We start from the raw sequence: 16,181 nt of genomic DNA, 5'->3' as shown, positions 1-16,181 counted from the left end.
ATGGGCTGCTGTAGAAGAGACTATCAAACTGAAAAGGGGAGGGAAAAACCACAGGAGGACTGTATAATGAAGAAAAACCCAGTCTTTCCCCCAGATTTGTCATGAGCTTGCCCTGAAACCTCATAACCTATCTCTGTGAACAGTATCTCATTAAAATGATTTGCCTTGTACATTATGTTTATGCTAATGTTTTATGGTTGAATGCGTGTTTTTATGCTACAAACTATGGTTAATAGTTTTAAAAGTATAAAATATTTAATATACGTTTAAAAGCATATTATGTGTTTTCCACTTTTCATTTGGAGCTAGATGGCACAGGTACAATTAACTTCATTTACTAAGGAGGAAATGTAGGTTTCACAGAGGTTAAAGAACTTGCTTAAGGTCAAAAACAGTAAGCTGCAGAGGGAGAAGCAGAACCAAGATCTTATCTCTGGGTCCAGTGCCTTTCCGTTACTCTGTAACGCAGCTTTCCACTTTTGAAAGATTGTGGTTTTCCAGTTCACAGGGTTCAAGTCTTCATCAGAAGAGATTAGCACAGAAAACAATGCCAAAAATGTTCCCTCTGTAATTTAATTTTCAGTGTGTTTCTATATTCTTTATGTATAAAATTTGCTTACAGAAGAGAGGAAGGATTCTGTTTTGTGGCATTCAAGGTAATCAACTTATATTGCAGTTACTGGCACCACACCTGAATTTATATCATCTATGTTGTAGAACCTCTTCTTTATTCGGTTAATCTAAAGCTATCCGAAGGATTATAAATTTTCAAATAAACTCAGGTTTAAATGATTTTATGAGGTTAATGGCACTGTTCTTTTTTACTGTCCACTACACAATGCAATTGCTCTAAAATTCAGTTTGCTAGTTTTCAAAAAAAGGCACAGTGAAAATTGCCTTGATGAAGAATTTGCTATTTAATCTGTGCCTAAAATCAGGAAACCCTAATCAGCTATATATTTATGACTTTTTTCCCTTATTCTTTTCCCACTACTTCAACTGGCATGCACAGCCTGAAGTTTTATTATCAGTGACATAAATTAAATTGTAAATGTTAAAAGGGCACTGTCCCATTGAAGGTGAATCCAATGTTTTCATAAACTTAATAAGGATCGTTCCATCAATGACCTTATTCTTCTGTAGCACGTTGACAATCCTTTGATGCGGTCATCGCTCCCTTGCTCTCAGCTTCATTCTTTGCTCCTGCTGGCGCTTCTGCTATTATGGAATCATTTCCTGGTTGAATGAATGTTTTCTCAAGTTTGGAACTTGGTACACAACCCAAGGATGCCTTACCAATTAATTTGCACATTTATTTTGTTTTTAGCCAGCATGGTATCGAAGGCTGTATTCTCTGAATGAATGAAGCCCATGTTGTACTGATTAGTTTTAGGTTCTTGAAGACGATGTATTATAACAGAGGGTGATTTAGTTAGTGCTGTGTAAGCCAGGAGGCCCCAGATCCAGCCTTGCCTACGTCCCTGAGACCACGATTATAACAAAACTTCTTTCGATGTTGCTAAATTAGAACGATCTGAGCTGTGTTTATAAACATAAAGTGGATTTGTATTCTGGAGTTTTGAATCTAAATCTGCACCTTTTTCTCTTCTACTCTATTTCTTTATTTTTAAGCAAAAATTATTTCAAATCAAGACTATAAAAGTGAGCCTAGCATATTAGAACCCATTATCTTAATGACAATAATCCCTTTCTCTTGGATGTTCTTAACTACTGCCCTAGTGGAATTGAATGTCATATGGAAACTTTCTATAGATTTAATTGTAAATCATTCAGAAGACAAGTTCAGGGTTTCTGAGGCTTCCCTACTTTAACCTATAGTTAGTGAAAATCCAAGCAATCAGCCCCAGTTGAGTAGTCAACAAGCATTAGGTGTCTTCTTAGTCAGGTACTCTGCTAGGTGCTGGAGATAGAATAGTAAATAAAACACCGGTTTCTGTCCTCAGGGATGTACTAACATAGATATATAAACATGTAGGTAAAATAATGTATATTTAATGTACTTTTATATGTGTAGTATACATATAATAGACACAATTATACATATTTAACCGAATTTTATTTTTATCAGCTTTATTGAGGTCTTAATAGAAAAATCACAAATTTAATGTGTATAATTTGATGCAAAGTTTCAATTATGCAAGATGAATATTTCCTAGAGGTATGTTGTACAACACAGTGCCTAGATTTAATGATACCCTATTGTGCTCTTAAAATTTGTTAAGAGAGTAAATCTCTTGTTAAGGGTTCTATCATACTTTGCTTGCATCTTCATGTACATACAGTTACAGGTTGTTATGGCAGCAGAGGAAAGGTGCCAATGAAATCTCGGTGAGATGACATGGACAAGTGCAGGAGTGGAGGGAAGGCAGGTTATATATGTTCCTGGATGAAGTGATACCTGAACTGAATCTTAAAGGAGGACTAAAGGGAGGGGACATCATCTGGACACATGCGATGACATGAGCATAGGCTTGCAGATAAGAAATGGTTTGTATGACCTAAAAAAGTGCAAACATTTTGCAGCCGAGGAGAAGTTCTTAAAAGCTGGGAAATGTCCAGATTAAAGAAAGTTTCTTATTTTTCCTGGACTGATATAATCAGAAAGAAAAAAAAACCCTAAAACTTGTGTTTATCTAAAAAAGCAATGTGCCGTACACAATCAAAAATTGGAAAGGAAATGATGACGTTGATACATATGCATTGTATTAATATGTATATACTATATGCAACATTATTTTTTTTTCTATAAAAATGTTCCTTTTAATATCAAGCAGTCAAACTGACATTTCAATATATGTTTAGCCTCTAGTTTTGAAGATGCAGAATTTGGAATCTAGATTGATATGCTGAAGGCCATGGACTCAGTGTTAATTCTTTCTATCGCTTCAGTTTTACAAGTACATAGATACAGCTGTTTGTGCTGTTGCCAGATGTCAGACCAGGGGCTTCGGGAAGCTTACCCATATATCAGCTGTTTCCCAGAGGTAAAGTATTATAGTGCATAATAATATTCTTGAAATATAAAGACAAGTTGTCTTTATTATAGGTACCAATCAGAAATATATCGAATAAATGTATGTCCACACAAAATCTTGTACATAGTGTTCACAGCAATGTTATCTATAATAGCTCAAACAAAGAAACAACCCAAATGTCCATCAAATGATAACTATATAAATGAAATGTAGTAAATTTATACAATAGACTATTACTCAAGTAGTATTAATAGGAAATGAAGTGCAGATACCTGCTACACCATGGATGAACCTTAAAAACATTATACTAAATGGAAGAAGCCAGTCACAAAAGACCACATGCTATATGACTTCATTTCTAGAAATTGACCAGAATAGGCAAAATGACAGAGATCTAAGGTGAATTAGTGGTTGCCTAGGGTTGCGGGGCAGGGCGAAGAGTGATTGCTAATGGGCATGAGGTATCTTTTAGGAGGGATAAGCATATTCTAAAATTAGATTGTGGTGATGTTGCACAGCTGTGTGAACATATTACAAGCATTCAATTACATACTTTAAATGGATTAATGTATGATATGTGAATTATTTCTCCATTAAGCTATGAAAAAAGAGTGATATATAGAATAGCTTAGATAAGGAAGAGAGTTAAATAATGCAAAATGATCCACTGTGCAATTGTTTCTCCTTTATAATGTTCTAAAATAAAATATGGAGACTAAATTAGTAAATAAAAGAACAAATTAAATGTGAAGCACGTAATTAGTGACATATTTACTGACATCTCTTTTATTGTTTCATTAAAATTTTTTTTTAACCTTTAATACATCAATTTAGGTAAGATATGGAAATTAATAAATTAATAGCTCTCTCACTTCCCAAGCCAATCAGTGGTGCATTTTCCATTTCTTCCTCCTGTGAGAGTCTCCTTAATTTAGAATTAGTTATTTGGAACATACTTTGAATTTAATAATATGTTTTCCTTCAAATATCACAATAAATTTTAAGCAACAATATTAAAAATCCCGTGTTTGCCAATGTATAAAAGTGTTGTCTTCAGCCTTAAATTGCTCAAGGAAATGAATGTTTTTGGACAGAGCTTCTGTTTGATAGATTTTATGATAAGAAAAAACATATGCATTTTAGGGCGAATTCCCCCATTGTGTAAACTACTCCCTGGGAGTAAGTAAAAAATTATATTAACTCTTTTGATGAAGTAGTAATTGAAATAATACCCTAGTGACTTAGAAAGAGTTATCTTTTAAAGTTACTGAAGGAAACCAAATGGAAAATGAGTTTAGCTGAAAGAAGAACTCTAGTTGCAGATCCAGAAGAGGCTAAATAAAAATCAAGTGTGCCATGGCTAGCTTGCCCAGTTGGTTCTTTCCTTCCCTTTCTCCCTCCCTCCTTGTCCTCCTCACCCCCCACCCCATCACCCACTCACCCTCTCACTCATTCATTTCTCCTTTGCTGCGAACACACTCACAATTCCTAATGTAATATGTTAAATGACTTTGTCAGCTGTTTCATACTTCACTTACAGGTTTAAAATTCAGGAGGTTTTCATTATATGATGATTTTGATTATAATACTGAAGTAAAAGAAAATGTGTTCCTCAGTGCATCAGTGAAAAAAGTTTAAATAAGTTAATCACATGCCTTTATGAGGCCTTTCATTTCATAGCTCAATAGCTCTCTAAAGTTTCATTGTCATTTTTTAGTATCATTATGTGCATGCCTCTAGAAACAGGAGGTTTAGCTAAGAGATGAAACTCTTTTAATTTCTGATTTGAACACATTGACCCTTTCCTTTGTCTTAATAAGTAGAATAACTTTGATTGTTTTTTTTTTTAATGGAAACATGGGATTGAATAATTTTGCTGTCTTTATAGCCTGTAAAAAAGGCATTTTAAAGCAAGCAATGCTTTTGTTTATTATGCTTGTGTACAGAATAGGAAAAGGTAATGATTTCTTAAGTATTTTATTTTCTTATTTATAAGCACAGTTAATTATATTCAGTTTCGTAGAACATTATGATTCAAAATATGCCAACACCTGGGTGGAAGTACTATGTTGTTCTTCAGGATATAGCCTCCCAAAGATACATTTTTTGGGTAGATTTTTTATAATGATAAATTATAAATTTAAATATATATAAATTAAATCGTCTTTGTTCTTTATGCACATTATTTTAAAATACGGTTTGATTTTTCTGCTTTATGGAACTATTAAATTATTAAAAGTGAAAACAAGAGGTGTATTTTGTTTTGCTTTGCTTTAATTCTCTTCTTCTTTCCTTTGAAATTACAGAAGATTCTAGAAGACTATTAGCCACGAAATTCCAGCATGGAGACTTTGAAAAAAGTCTAACCTTCTTTAATTAATCCTAACCTTCCTTTTAAATTGTGGTGTCTAAAGTGACAGGTTAATTTCAAATTCAGTTTTGATTGAGCATATGCCACTTTTTTTTTTTTACATGTTTTACATAACTAAAATAGAGCTGTCTTTAGAAATCCTTGTATTAGGAAAATGAACCCTAATCAAGGAAAGTTTTCTTCAGTAAATGCTATTCTACATTCATTGCAACTTTTTGGAAACATTACAGTATGTTAGATATAATAAGATACACAAGTTTTCTGAGAGAGCACAGCACCAAGTACAAATAAGTACATTTTTTCTTAATTTAAGAAATTCATTAGAAAAGGGTTAAAAGAAATAAAGCCATACTACATTTTACTATTCATGTTTCACAAGCAGTTGTAACAATATCAGTGCATGTAACATTTTGCAAGATACAATTTTGATCTTTTGTGGGTGGTTCTGTTCAACTACAAATATAGCGGAAGTCCTGTTTCTTTTCCATTTATAGTATTAGTTAACAGATTATTTTAATAAATGATACTCAAGGAATCCTAAGCGTGTTTAGGACTGGATATTATTGAAATATATATGTGTGCATATGTGTGTGCACGTGTGTATGGGTGTGTATGTGTGCAATTTTGCTGGTTTATACTTTAAGGGAGAGAAAAGGAAGATGATATTCTACTTGTTTAACACTCACCAAAGGTATTTATTAAATAACACCGTGGTAAAGAGTCTGTGACATCTCAAAATGCTTTAAACCCCAGGGTGATGGTTGGACAGAGGAATGAAAACAAAAATCGTGTATTATTATAACTTAAGAAAAATAATCATAATTTTATCTAAATGCGTGGGTCAAAAAAAAGATTCATAAACATTCCCACATTATAGGAACATTTTAAGTAGAAATTAAAGACAGACTATTGTGCAGAAAACTTAATGCAGCATAAGTTAGGAAAAAATAGTAAAAATTAACAGGCTATTTAATATTTAACATCTCAGAATAACCAAACTCAGAAAAGACCTCTGACTCATCTACTCAACTGTCACCAACTTATAGATGAGGGACTTGAGACACACAGAGGGGCTTCGTAACCCAAAAGGAGAGGAAAACAATGTATGATATTGGGATCATAAATGGAAGTGGAGGACGGCAGTAGTGGAAGGAGGAAAATTTATTGTAATAAACAGACAATTTCAAAATCATTGTCATGTGTTTTTCCTTAATATAAGAAAAAATTCCATGGGAAAGAGGTCCAGAAACTAAAGATATACTTCTTTTTGCAGTATACTTTGAGAAATTGAAAACTGATACCAATTAGAAACTGCCAAATGGCCAGTGGAAGAAAGGCACAATTCTAGATGAAATATATCTTCCTATGAAAGATTTGAGAGCCCAAAGATTGAGTTGGTACGGCATATGCTTCCTTTGCAGCTTGTGGTACCAGCTGGTGGAGCTGGATAGAAGGTTCATGGAAAATCAATACTTAATCCTACATACGATTTTCTAGTCATCACACACTACCTCCTTTGTTTCCTGTCTCACAGAAGTTTTGAGATTATGCATGTAATGTTTGTTCAACTTTTAGAGCAAAGAAAATTATATAAATTCCAGCTATAATGATTATTATAGTTTGTGAATGGCATTATATCTCAACCTCTTTTCATCATTGGCTTCTAATATAATCTTATTCCTGTTTCTGAATTGAGAAAAAAAATCACTGTTTTAAGGTATTTTGTTCCTTCTGCTTCAGTTTTTTGTTTATTTCGTTTATTTTGTCTGGTTTTTGGTTCGTTGGGTTGTGGTTAAAGGGCATGAAACCCTTTCTATTTCATTGTTTGGCATAAAATTTTTTTTTAAATATAATTCAAGTCTTTATATTAAGATAGGATTTTTATGGTAAAGTAGCGGACAATTTACTGGATTGAATTTTTAATATTAGTATTGGAAAAATTAATCTTAGTGTTTCAGTATGTCAGTAACCTATAATAAACATCATTGAAGCTTGCATCTTGCATGTAATATACCTACCTATGTGGGAAAAAGCTGTTACTAGATAGGGAAATAACAAGTATTACTGTGGTGTGGGGATAGCATGAGTCATTTTTCAATTCTAGTAAAGTAGGAAAAAAGATTAACACTAAGTCAGTTAAAAGAAACTGAACACCACATAAAAGGGTTAGTCTGCTAAAGCCCATGTGCACAAATTGGAGAAGTGGCTTTGATCAGTAGTCTGTATCAGTGGTCCCCAACCTTTTTGGCTCCAGGGACCGATCCTATAAGAATCTAATGCCTGATGATCTGAGGTGGAGCTGAGGTGGTGATGCTAGCACTGAGGGGTGGCTGCAAATACAGATGAAGCTTTAATCGCTGGCCTGCCACTCACCTCCGGCTGTGTGGTCCATTTCCTAACAGGCCATGGACCGGACTGGTTGGGGACCCCTGATCTATATGTTACATCTTCTACTCTGTCCACTTGTAAATTTTTTTGAGTTCGTCCTGGCTTTCTCATGCTGTGTCCTCATGAACAGACAGATTTGGCCACTTGAAAGTACAGCTTTCAGCTATTGTGATCTTATGGACCGGTGTTATGGTCTAGAACTCTGGTATTGGAATGGCAAGGTTGGGTTTTTTTCATTTAAGGCATGGTCGATGATATGATGAAATCATCAGAAGAGAAACATGAAAGACTTTTCTTCTCATTTTGTTCTCTCTTTTGGTTGTTCCATTCATAGTAGTTGCCCTGACACCTCTGTCGAACAGCTTGTTGATAATCTTATTTTTTCTTCATAGAATTCATATGAGAAGAATGATCTATTACTAAAGACAGTTCTAATGTTCTTTCTACATTAGAGTATGCATTTAAAATTGTATGTTACGCTACTTGTGATTTTAAATGATTTGCATTTCCAAACAGATATGTTAATATTTTAATTGATATATATTAAACTCTGTTTTTCTACCCATGGTTTAATACATTAGTCCAAAGTAAAACCATGAAGAGAATATTATATAAAATTTAAAAATGAAAACTTCAAAACCTCGAATGCCCTTAGAGTAAACTCCAAGCATCCTATGATGGCTTACACAAGGCTTCAGCTAAATTCTGTGACATCTTTGGGAATTAGAGTCATCTCAAGAGCAATCGCATCTCTTTGGTTGAAGAAGGGCGGTGCTACTGACTGTGTGAAGGAAAGCATGCCTCTTTGTGACTGGATATCAGGATAATGGGACGGGGGCTTCCCTGAGACTCCTTGGCAGGCCCACATGTCTCTGTGACAGTGCTGTCGATTCACTGATTGCCTGGCATTTCTTTCTTCTGTTCCGTGATATCTTCCTGTGATCAACTTCGGTCTTACCCATTAGGTGTCATTTCAATGAAACTGAGCCATTGCTGGGCCATCCTAACTTGTTGCCCACATCTTCACACCCTGGACACTGTTTATGTTATGCTATTGTTTTAGCCCTAATCAATATCTAAAATAATCATATTAGGTTTTTTTTTTAGTTTTGTTTTCATTAGTTTGTAAATTCTTTTGGACAGGGACTTTGTTTTTCACTACTAGATATTTAGCTGAGAACAACACCTGGTACTTTGTAAGGAATCAATTAATATTTGTTAAATGAATGATGAAACAGAACCTTTATATTCTCCAATTTGCTCTTATTCTGTCAGTCGTGGAGAATGGAGTTTGTACATTCTTTTTATTTCTACTGGTGGAAAGATAGAAGGGTATAAAGAAAAGATCTGTTCTTAATGCTTTCTTACATCCACTAGAAAAGTACCTAGTGATATCCATGACCATGAAAAGGGCTTTTAACTAGAAGCCGTCAGTCCCAGGCCAGGACCACATAAAATAAAAAGAGAGAGGGTCCCACGACGCTCTGTTTAGTTCTGTGCTGGATGTTTTCCATGTGCCCTCCAGATCCACACTACATCCTTTGCCACTTGGCTTTGTGCTCTTGAAGCCAGATTTTTATGGACTATCTTATTGGCCTTTCTTACCCTCTGGCTTCTAGATCTGTTCACCCATAGAAAATGCCAGCTGGATCTCAGGAGCAGAGAGTAGGCTCAGGGCATTTATTTCTCTTCCTTCCTTCCCGCTGCCTCAATGAAGGGTGGCTAAATCCCTCCTCCAAAATCCACAGTTCTTATAGGGCAACCCTATTCCATAGCTTCAGTGACTTCCTGATTGCAGTAAGTGTTCTACCTCCTTGCCCTTTAGGATTCCCATACCGGACAGTCCCAGGGTACTACACTCTCCCTTATTGGTTTACTTCAACTCTGCTGATGCTTTTGAAAATACTTCCTACACCATAGCATTTGAGTAGACCATATTCTGTGCTAAGACCCTGATAGATGCAGCTTTTTTCTTGGAAGTTTCACAATTGGAGATGTATTTAGAAAGCTAGAATGAGAACCTACAATAAAAATATGCTTTCAGAGGTTAATATAAGTTAAAAGAGACAGGATGGCATCTAATTCCAAAGTAGGTTTCTTTATCGTCCAAACCACAAAGGATAATCTGTTTTCAACTACTAAATTAATTTACTTTGAATTTTTTGCTATTGGAAGTACAAAAATATTACATTTGAAAATTCAATAGTGAATATTAGTTAATAGTGATGCCTAACCTGGAGATTGGGCTGTGGCTGTGCAAGAGTAGGTACAGCCTAACCAAATGGGAAGTGGTGATCCCAGAAGAGGTGAGAAATGGTGGTAGATTGCTGAGGGTCATAGCCTGCAGATGGTGATAGTCCAAAGTCTGCAGTGACTTCTCACTACAACCAAAATCCCCACTTCTTTCTGGGACTTTCAGACACTGCACTCAGGCAGACATGTCTCTCATCACCTTCCCCAGTGTCACCTACAATCTAGATACATCCACAATAACCATCTCTCTGATCTTGTATTCATAAGTTCAGTCCTGTCAGTGTCTGTTTCATTATTTAAGTCTCTACTTGATAGTCTCCCCTTTCAGAGTGACCTTCACAGACAACCCTGGTTAAAACCCACCCATACCCAGATGCTCCCTGTCAGTCCACCCTATTTCATCTTTCTTGTAGCATGTGTTTATTTTATTTACTTGTTTCTTATCTCCAAACTTTCTAGCTCCTTGAGGGGAGGACTCTCTTGGAGTAGTTTATCATTGTTCAATAGAAATATAATGTGAACAACAAATGTAATTTAAAATTCCTTATAGTTATATCTTTTAAAAAGGTAAAAAACAGGTGTAATTAATTATAATAATATATGTCATTTTGTTAATATATCCAAAATATTATTTCAACATATAGTACACATACAAAAGTTATGATATTTTACATTGTCTTTATACACAGTTTTTGAAATCAGGTGTATATTTTAAATTTATAGCATATGTCAGTGCAGGCTAACCACATTTCAAGTGCTCAGTAGTGACTTCCGTCATTAGTGGTCGGTATAGTGTCCAGTGTATCACTAGCTCCTAGAGGGATGTTCACCATTTTACAAGAGCTCAATAAGCATTCAATAACTGGCTCTCTAACTGACAGAATTACATTACCTTTTAGACGTATCCGTGTGTTGGAATTGTATCAGTGGCAAAGAGAGCCAGTGTTGTCCTGGAAACAGCACCCTTCCCCAGTTTGCAATATACTGGGACCTAGTATAGAATCTGTCCACAATACCATCACTTGGACAGTTCTACATATCTGGGCCATGGTTTGTCCTGTCTATAGATTGAAAGGGTTGGACTAATTGACTTCGGTGTTCTTTCCAATTTTAGCATTACGTGTTTTCCTCATATATTACTAACTTGCTTTTCCCCCAGAAGTACAACTGAGGCAAAAGTGAGATGGAGGGTCAAATGCCACTGAATCTTATAACAGTATTACTTAACTGTTTTGATTCATTGTACAAAGATAGTGTCTTTTCCAAAGGAAGCCTTGCAAGTGTTCATGTTGTTATTATAGCATTAACATTAATTTAGACATGTAGATATTTTTATACACATATTTTCCTTCTTGATTTACTAACTACTTTCTAAGTATTGTTAATTTTATGACAATATTTTTTTTTGGTTAATCTGAGTTTATTTTAAAATCTGATAAAAATGTTAACCTTTTCTTGCATTGATATAACCTATAATTCGTGGTTATTCGTGAATGTTTAGTATTCAGTATTATACCTGTGGTATGAAATTTTGCTTATATCATTTATTGGGTTATATTCACTTGGGAAAATGTCAAACCATTTTTCTAAAAAGGACTTAAAAAACCACTCAAATCAGTGTTCAGAAGGCAGTCAGTTTTTTTTTTTATCACTCACAGTCCTTAATACCTTTTTCAGTTATTTTAAAATCTGATATGCCTAGTTGTCTTTTCTTTTATAAATGGCTATTACCACCTTGTTTGAAAATGTGTTATTTCACAGACTGTGTCTATATGTGAGAAAAAGTGCTTCACCAGTTCACCAAGTTAAGAAACAGTGTTATTTTAGTCAGTGGTTGTACCGAATAACATTGCTCATCGAAGTCTGGCTCTCGCTCAGCGATTCACACCCCCCACCCCACCATCCCTTTTTTTTTAGAACTACATGAATACTTCCAAACCCACACCTAGAAAACAGTCTGTAGTTGCTTTTACTTGGACAGTCTTGCTCCAAGGAATATTTGGACATTAGCATAAAGGTTGCACATGTTATACAAAGTGTAATTAAAGAAGCTTTGATCCCCAAATGTCAACTAGCTTGCTAAGTGTCATAACAAAGTGTCAAGCATCTGGTATACAGTTAATTTGTAGTCATTAACTCCATATTGTTGATGTGACAGTTTGTTAGCAAAGCAAGCTTGACAGTTGCATTTTGTTCTTGATTGACACCTACAGAACTCCCCACCCGTTTAGTTTACATTCCTGTTGAGGTTTCCTCAGGTTGCATTTTTACTGCTTAATTTCTCTCAACTTATTAGCTAAAGTGCTGGTAAACTTTTAAGGACATATGCTATGTTAGCACAGAATTTCACATTTATCCTCTAAAATGTTCTAAATTTGTAATAATGCTGGAAATAAAGAAATACTTAATGAACTATCTAAAGATTTGTTCAAGTAATGTGACAACCTATGCATTATAATGATGCATAATTGTCACAAATACCATATTTATAATACGACAATTGCTATGGCAATTAATCTAGTCAGCACTAATTTCTTGTACAGTTACATTAATATTTCCACTTTTCAAAGGCTCGGAACACAGATAACTGGATACTTCATCATATTCTTAATTGCATTGATTTAATCCAAAGAGTCCATTACAATCTAATTTCAGTCCTTTAATGTTTTAAAATTTTACTTGTATTGAGTTATATGCAACTTGTTTGATGCCAGCTTTTACCATTGTTATTAATAGAATTTTGTTTAAAAGTGTTTTGTAAGATATTTCATTTCTTACTCTCAAATATCCTTTCATTATATCAATCCTGTGTTCATATATGCAGTGTAGTTTAATGAATTAAGTGAAGGAAAAATTAATATATTTTATAACATAACAATGTAGCAAAATATAATATGTGACTTGATGTGAACAATTTATACTTATTTAATTCCTACAGTTTGGGTTGGCTATGTAGCTTTGCTAAGAAGATGTATAGTTTATAAGCTTGTACAAAGTTATGGCAACAATCGGAAAATTTCGTTCACTAAAGGTCTTTTTTTTTCTGCCAAGTTGGAGAAACTAGACTTACTAGTTTCTAGAAATTGACTAATGGGTACGTTTTAGATTTATATTCAGTTCATCTAGTTTATTTTCTGCTAGCAGATAAGGCTACAGTCAGTTCATTCATTGACAAAATTATAATCCATTTATTTTACCACTTGCATTAATTTTATCCTTTGCTCTCAAAAAATTATTACAAGAATACAACTGGCACAGTCTAGAGAGCTCCTGGCTATGGCCTTGAAGTCTGACTTCAAGCCTTCATTTTGCCCCCAACTTGTCATATCACTTTGGACAAATATCCTTGTCTATTTAGGCTTCATGTTTCTTGATCTATAAAATGAAATCACTGGGCTAGATAATCTCTTACGTTTCTTCTAACTTCAAAAATTACAAATTCGCATGTTATTTTACATTATGTTAGAAAAGGGCTATCTATTTAAATATTGCTATGACGTGCCTCAGGGAACTTGTACTTTTGATTGTTGTATATTTCAGCTGACCTGAATATTCTGGCACATCGCTAGTGTGTCCGATAACTTGGATGAGAACTAGTCACATCAGTTTTGCTCTTAAACTTGCTCCATAGTATGGTTAAGTTAACTTTCCTTTCCTAGTTGTACTAACTTCGAGTTGAAGGAGGGATGAATTTTTTCAAATGAAGAAAGGAAACTTCATTAGTGAAGAAATGAGAAGATACGTGGGTAGAAATGAGAACATGGGTCTGGATGTCAGGAGAATTATGCGACTTGAGTGTGAACTCTTGGGTCTGACACACAAAGGTTGATAACTAGCTTGATCATATGATAAGACCTTAGGTAAGTAACTCAGCTCATAGAGTCTGCTGTTTCCTTATCTTAGGTATACACTGATACCTCCTTTGAAGGATTACATGATATTAAATGACATAACAATTGTGAATAAAATGTCTTACCTTTGGTAGGTGCTCTATAAATGCTAGTCATTTACTAACTTAGTAAACTTAAATGACTTTCAATTCAGTCTTTCCTTCTCTGTGAAAGAAAAAAATAATAAAATTCATTACTTAGAACTGGCATGCAAGTGATGACTGAGTGCAGTGCTTAGAACATAGTAAGGAACAATAAATATTTTTTAATGGATGAAGTTAATTATCTTTATTGGAAAATTCTCAATATGTTTAAGGAAGTAGGCATATGAAACAACATTTTAGTAGAAGCCAAGTGTAAAACCTATAGGAAAAAGTTTTACTTGGGCAGTAGTCGTGTGGAAGAATAACTGTGAGTTTTCAGATCTAACAAAGAAGTGGGCCTGGGACAGATCAAGCAACTTGAGGCGGCTCGAAGGTGCTGTTATTTAGCAGTTAAGTGGAATTGTGATTCAAGTACCAAAGTGTGAAATGATTGGGTAATAACCCAGTGGAAGTTTAGGTGATGTAAATCTCTGAGTTATAGATATTGTCATGATGGTGGGAATAAGCATTTTTGGGATGTTTTCTTTTTTGTATGGCTCATGACTTCAGACTTTTCTTGTTAAGAGAAATCCCAAGTTAAGTGGTAGCATATATTTGATTGGTTAGGATATAATAATATATAAAATGCACATTTATAGGAGACGCATATTAAATGCTTGAGTCAGTTGGAAATGGACTTCAGGGAACTGTTACCTAATTTATTTTAATTTATGTGTGTGATCACACCGTTGTGATGCCCTCTAGCTACCATTACTAGTCCTTTACCACAGATCACAGCACAGAATTTCGGAATGAAGGTAATGTCCTTGATCAAGAAACTTATCAAGATAAGAAGAATACACTTCTTTTAAGAATAGAAGATGGTTAAATAGAATCAAAACAGCAGTACATGTGCAAAATTATGCTATAGCACTAGGAATTTTAAGGAAGACAACAAATAGACCTGAAAATTTAACATCAAAATGTACTATACTGATATATTCTGTAAGAGTTCAATTTATATCCTTAAGAGTGAAAACACAAATTTTTATTATAGTGAACACAAAATTAGAACACTATACCTAATATTTAAATACATATTCCTTGAGTCTAATCCATTATAAAATCTATCAATAAATCATAAATCCAGAGCAAAAATAAAATATGTGGAAGGCCGCATTATCCTTGAACATAGTACTGGGAGCACAGTTTTAAGCAATTGTAGGCCAATTTAATTTGTGAGTCAGTTTTTGAAAGATTTCAAATACATGAAAGGAAAAAAGTGTGTCAACTTGTAGAAAATAAGGAGAGATTAAGGGAAAAGCTGTTCATTCTGCTTTAATTTATTAACACTTAAGATCAATTTGTAATAGAAGAATCCGTTTGTAAATGCCTTTTAACACCTTATATAGAGACATCCAGTTTCCCAAACTATTTTTAAGAAATACTAACTTATTAGATCTTCACACAAAGATATTATCACCTTATTTTATTGAAGTAGAAACTGAGGTTCTGAGATTTATGCCAAGGGAAATTTCAATTGCCTCTTGCTCTCTGCAGCAAGATGGCAGGTAAAATAGCAAAGGGATAGCATAAGGAGGATACAGCTGGCTTGATAAACCTCCAATCTTAGTATACTTGAAACATGTTTCAAGAGTTTCTCTATGGTTTCTTTGTGTTGATTTAGTTGCTTTCAGAGATTCAATAATTAAATGGTAGACTAGTGGTTTGTGGAGGTAATGCAGCTCTCTGAGAACTTGATTTTCTGTTAGTCTATAAACTGTAATGGGAAAAACATAGATGGATCCTACCTATCTAGTATTTGGAAATCGTGCTAATTTTAAGAAATATTTTATTTCATAGGAACTTGTCATTTAATCTGTAACAGATAACAGACATATGAAGCTTTTCTATTATAGGCTTCTTTGGTACAGTATTGGTTACGCACTTTATTATTTCAAATAACTATTTTTAATTATTTCGTTTTTCCTTATGATAATTCTGCCTAGATCTTGTTGGAGAGCTCTCATGCCAGTCTTGAAGAAAATGCTTTATGTATGTGTGTATACACACACACACACACACACACACACACACACACACATACTGTATATATATATACAGTATATATTACATATACAGTATATATGTAAATGTAACTTAATGTAAATTTTGATATACTAATTATAGTAGGGTGAAA

The 16,181-nt window shown here is 34.2% G+C and overlaps 1 protein-coding gene across 1 annotated transcript in view; it reads left to right on the top strand.

The window, feature by feature from the left end:
* DACH1 (dachshund family transcription factor 1) overlaps positions 1-16,181 on the top strand; it is a 383,360-nt gene that overhangs the window by 35,517 nt on the left and 331,662 nt on the right.

The sequence above is a fragment of the Pteropus medius genome, unplaced genomic scaffold (assembly GCF_902729225.1).
Source record: "Pteropus medius unplaced genomic scaffold, Ma_sr-lr_union100, whole genome shotgun sequence".
Lineage (NCBI taxonomy): Eukaryota > Metazoa > Chordata > Mammalia > Chiroptera > Pteropodidae > Pteropus > Pteropus medius.
This window is presented reverse-complemented; position numbering and strand designations above follow the sequence as displayed.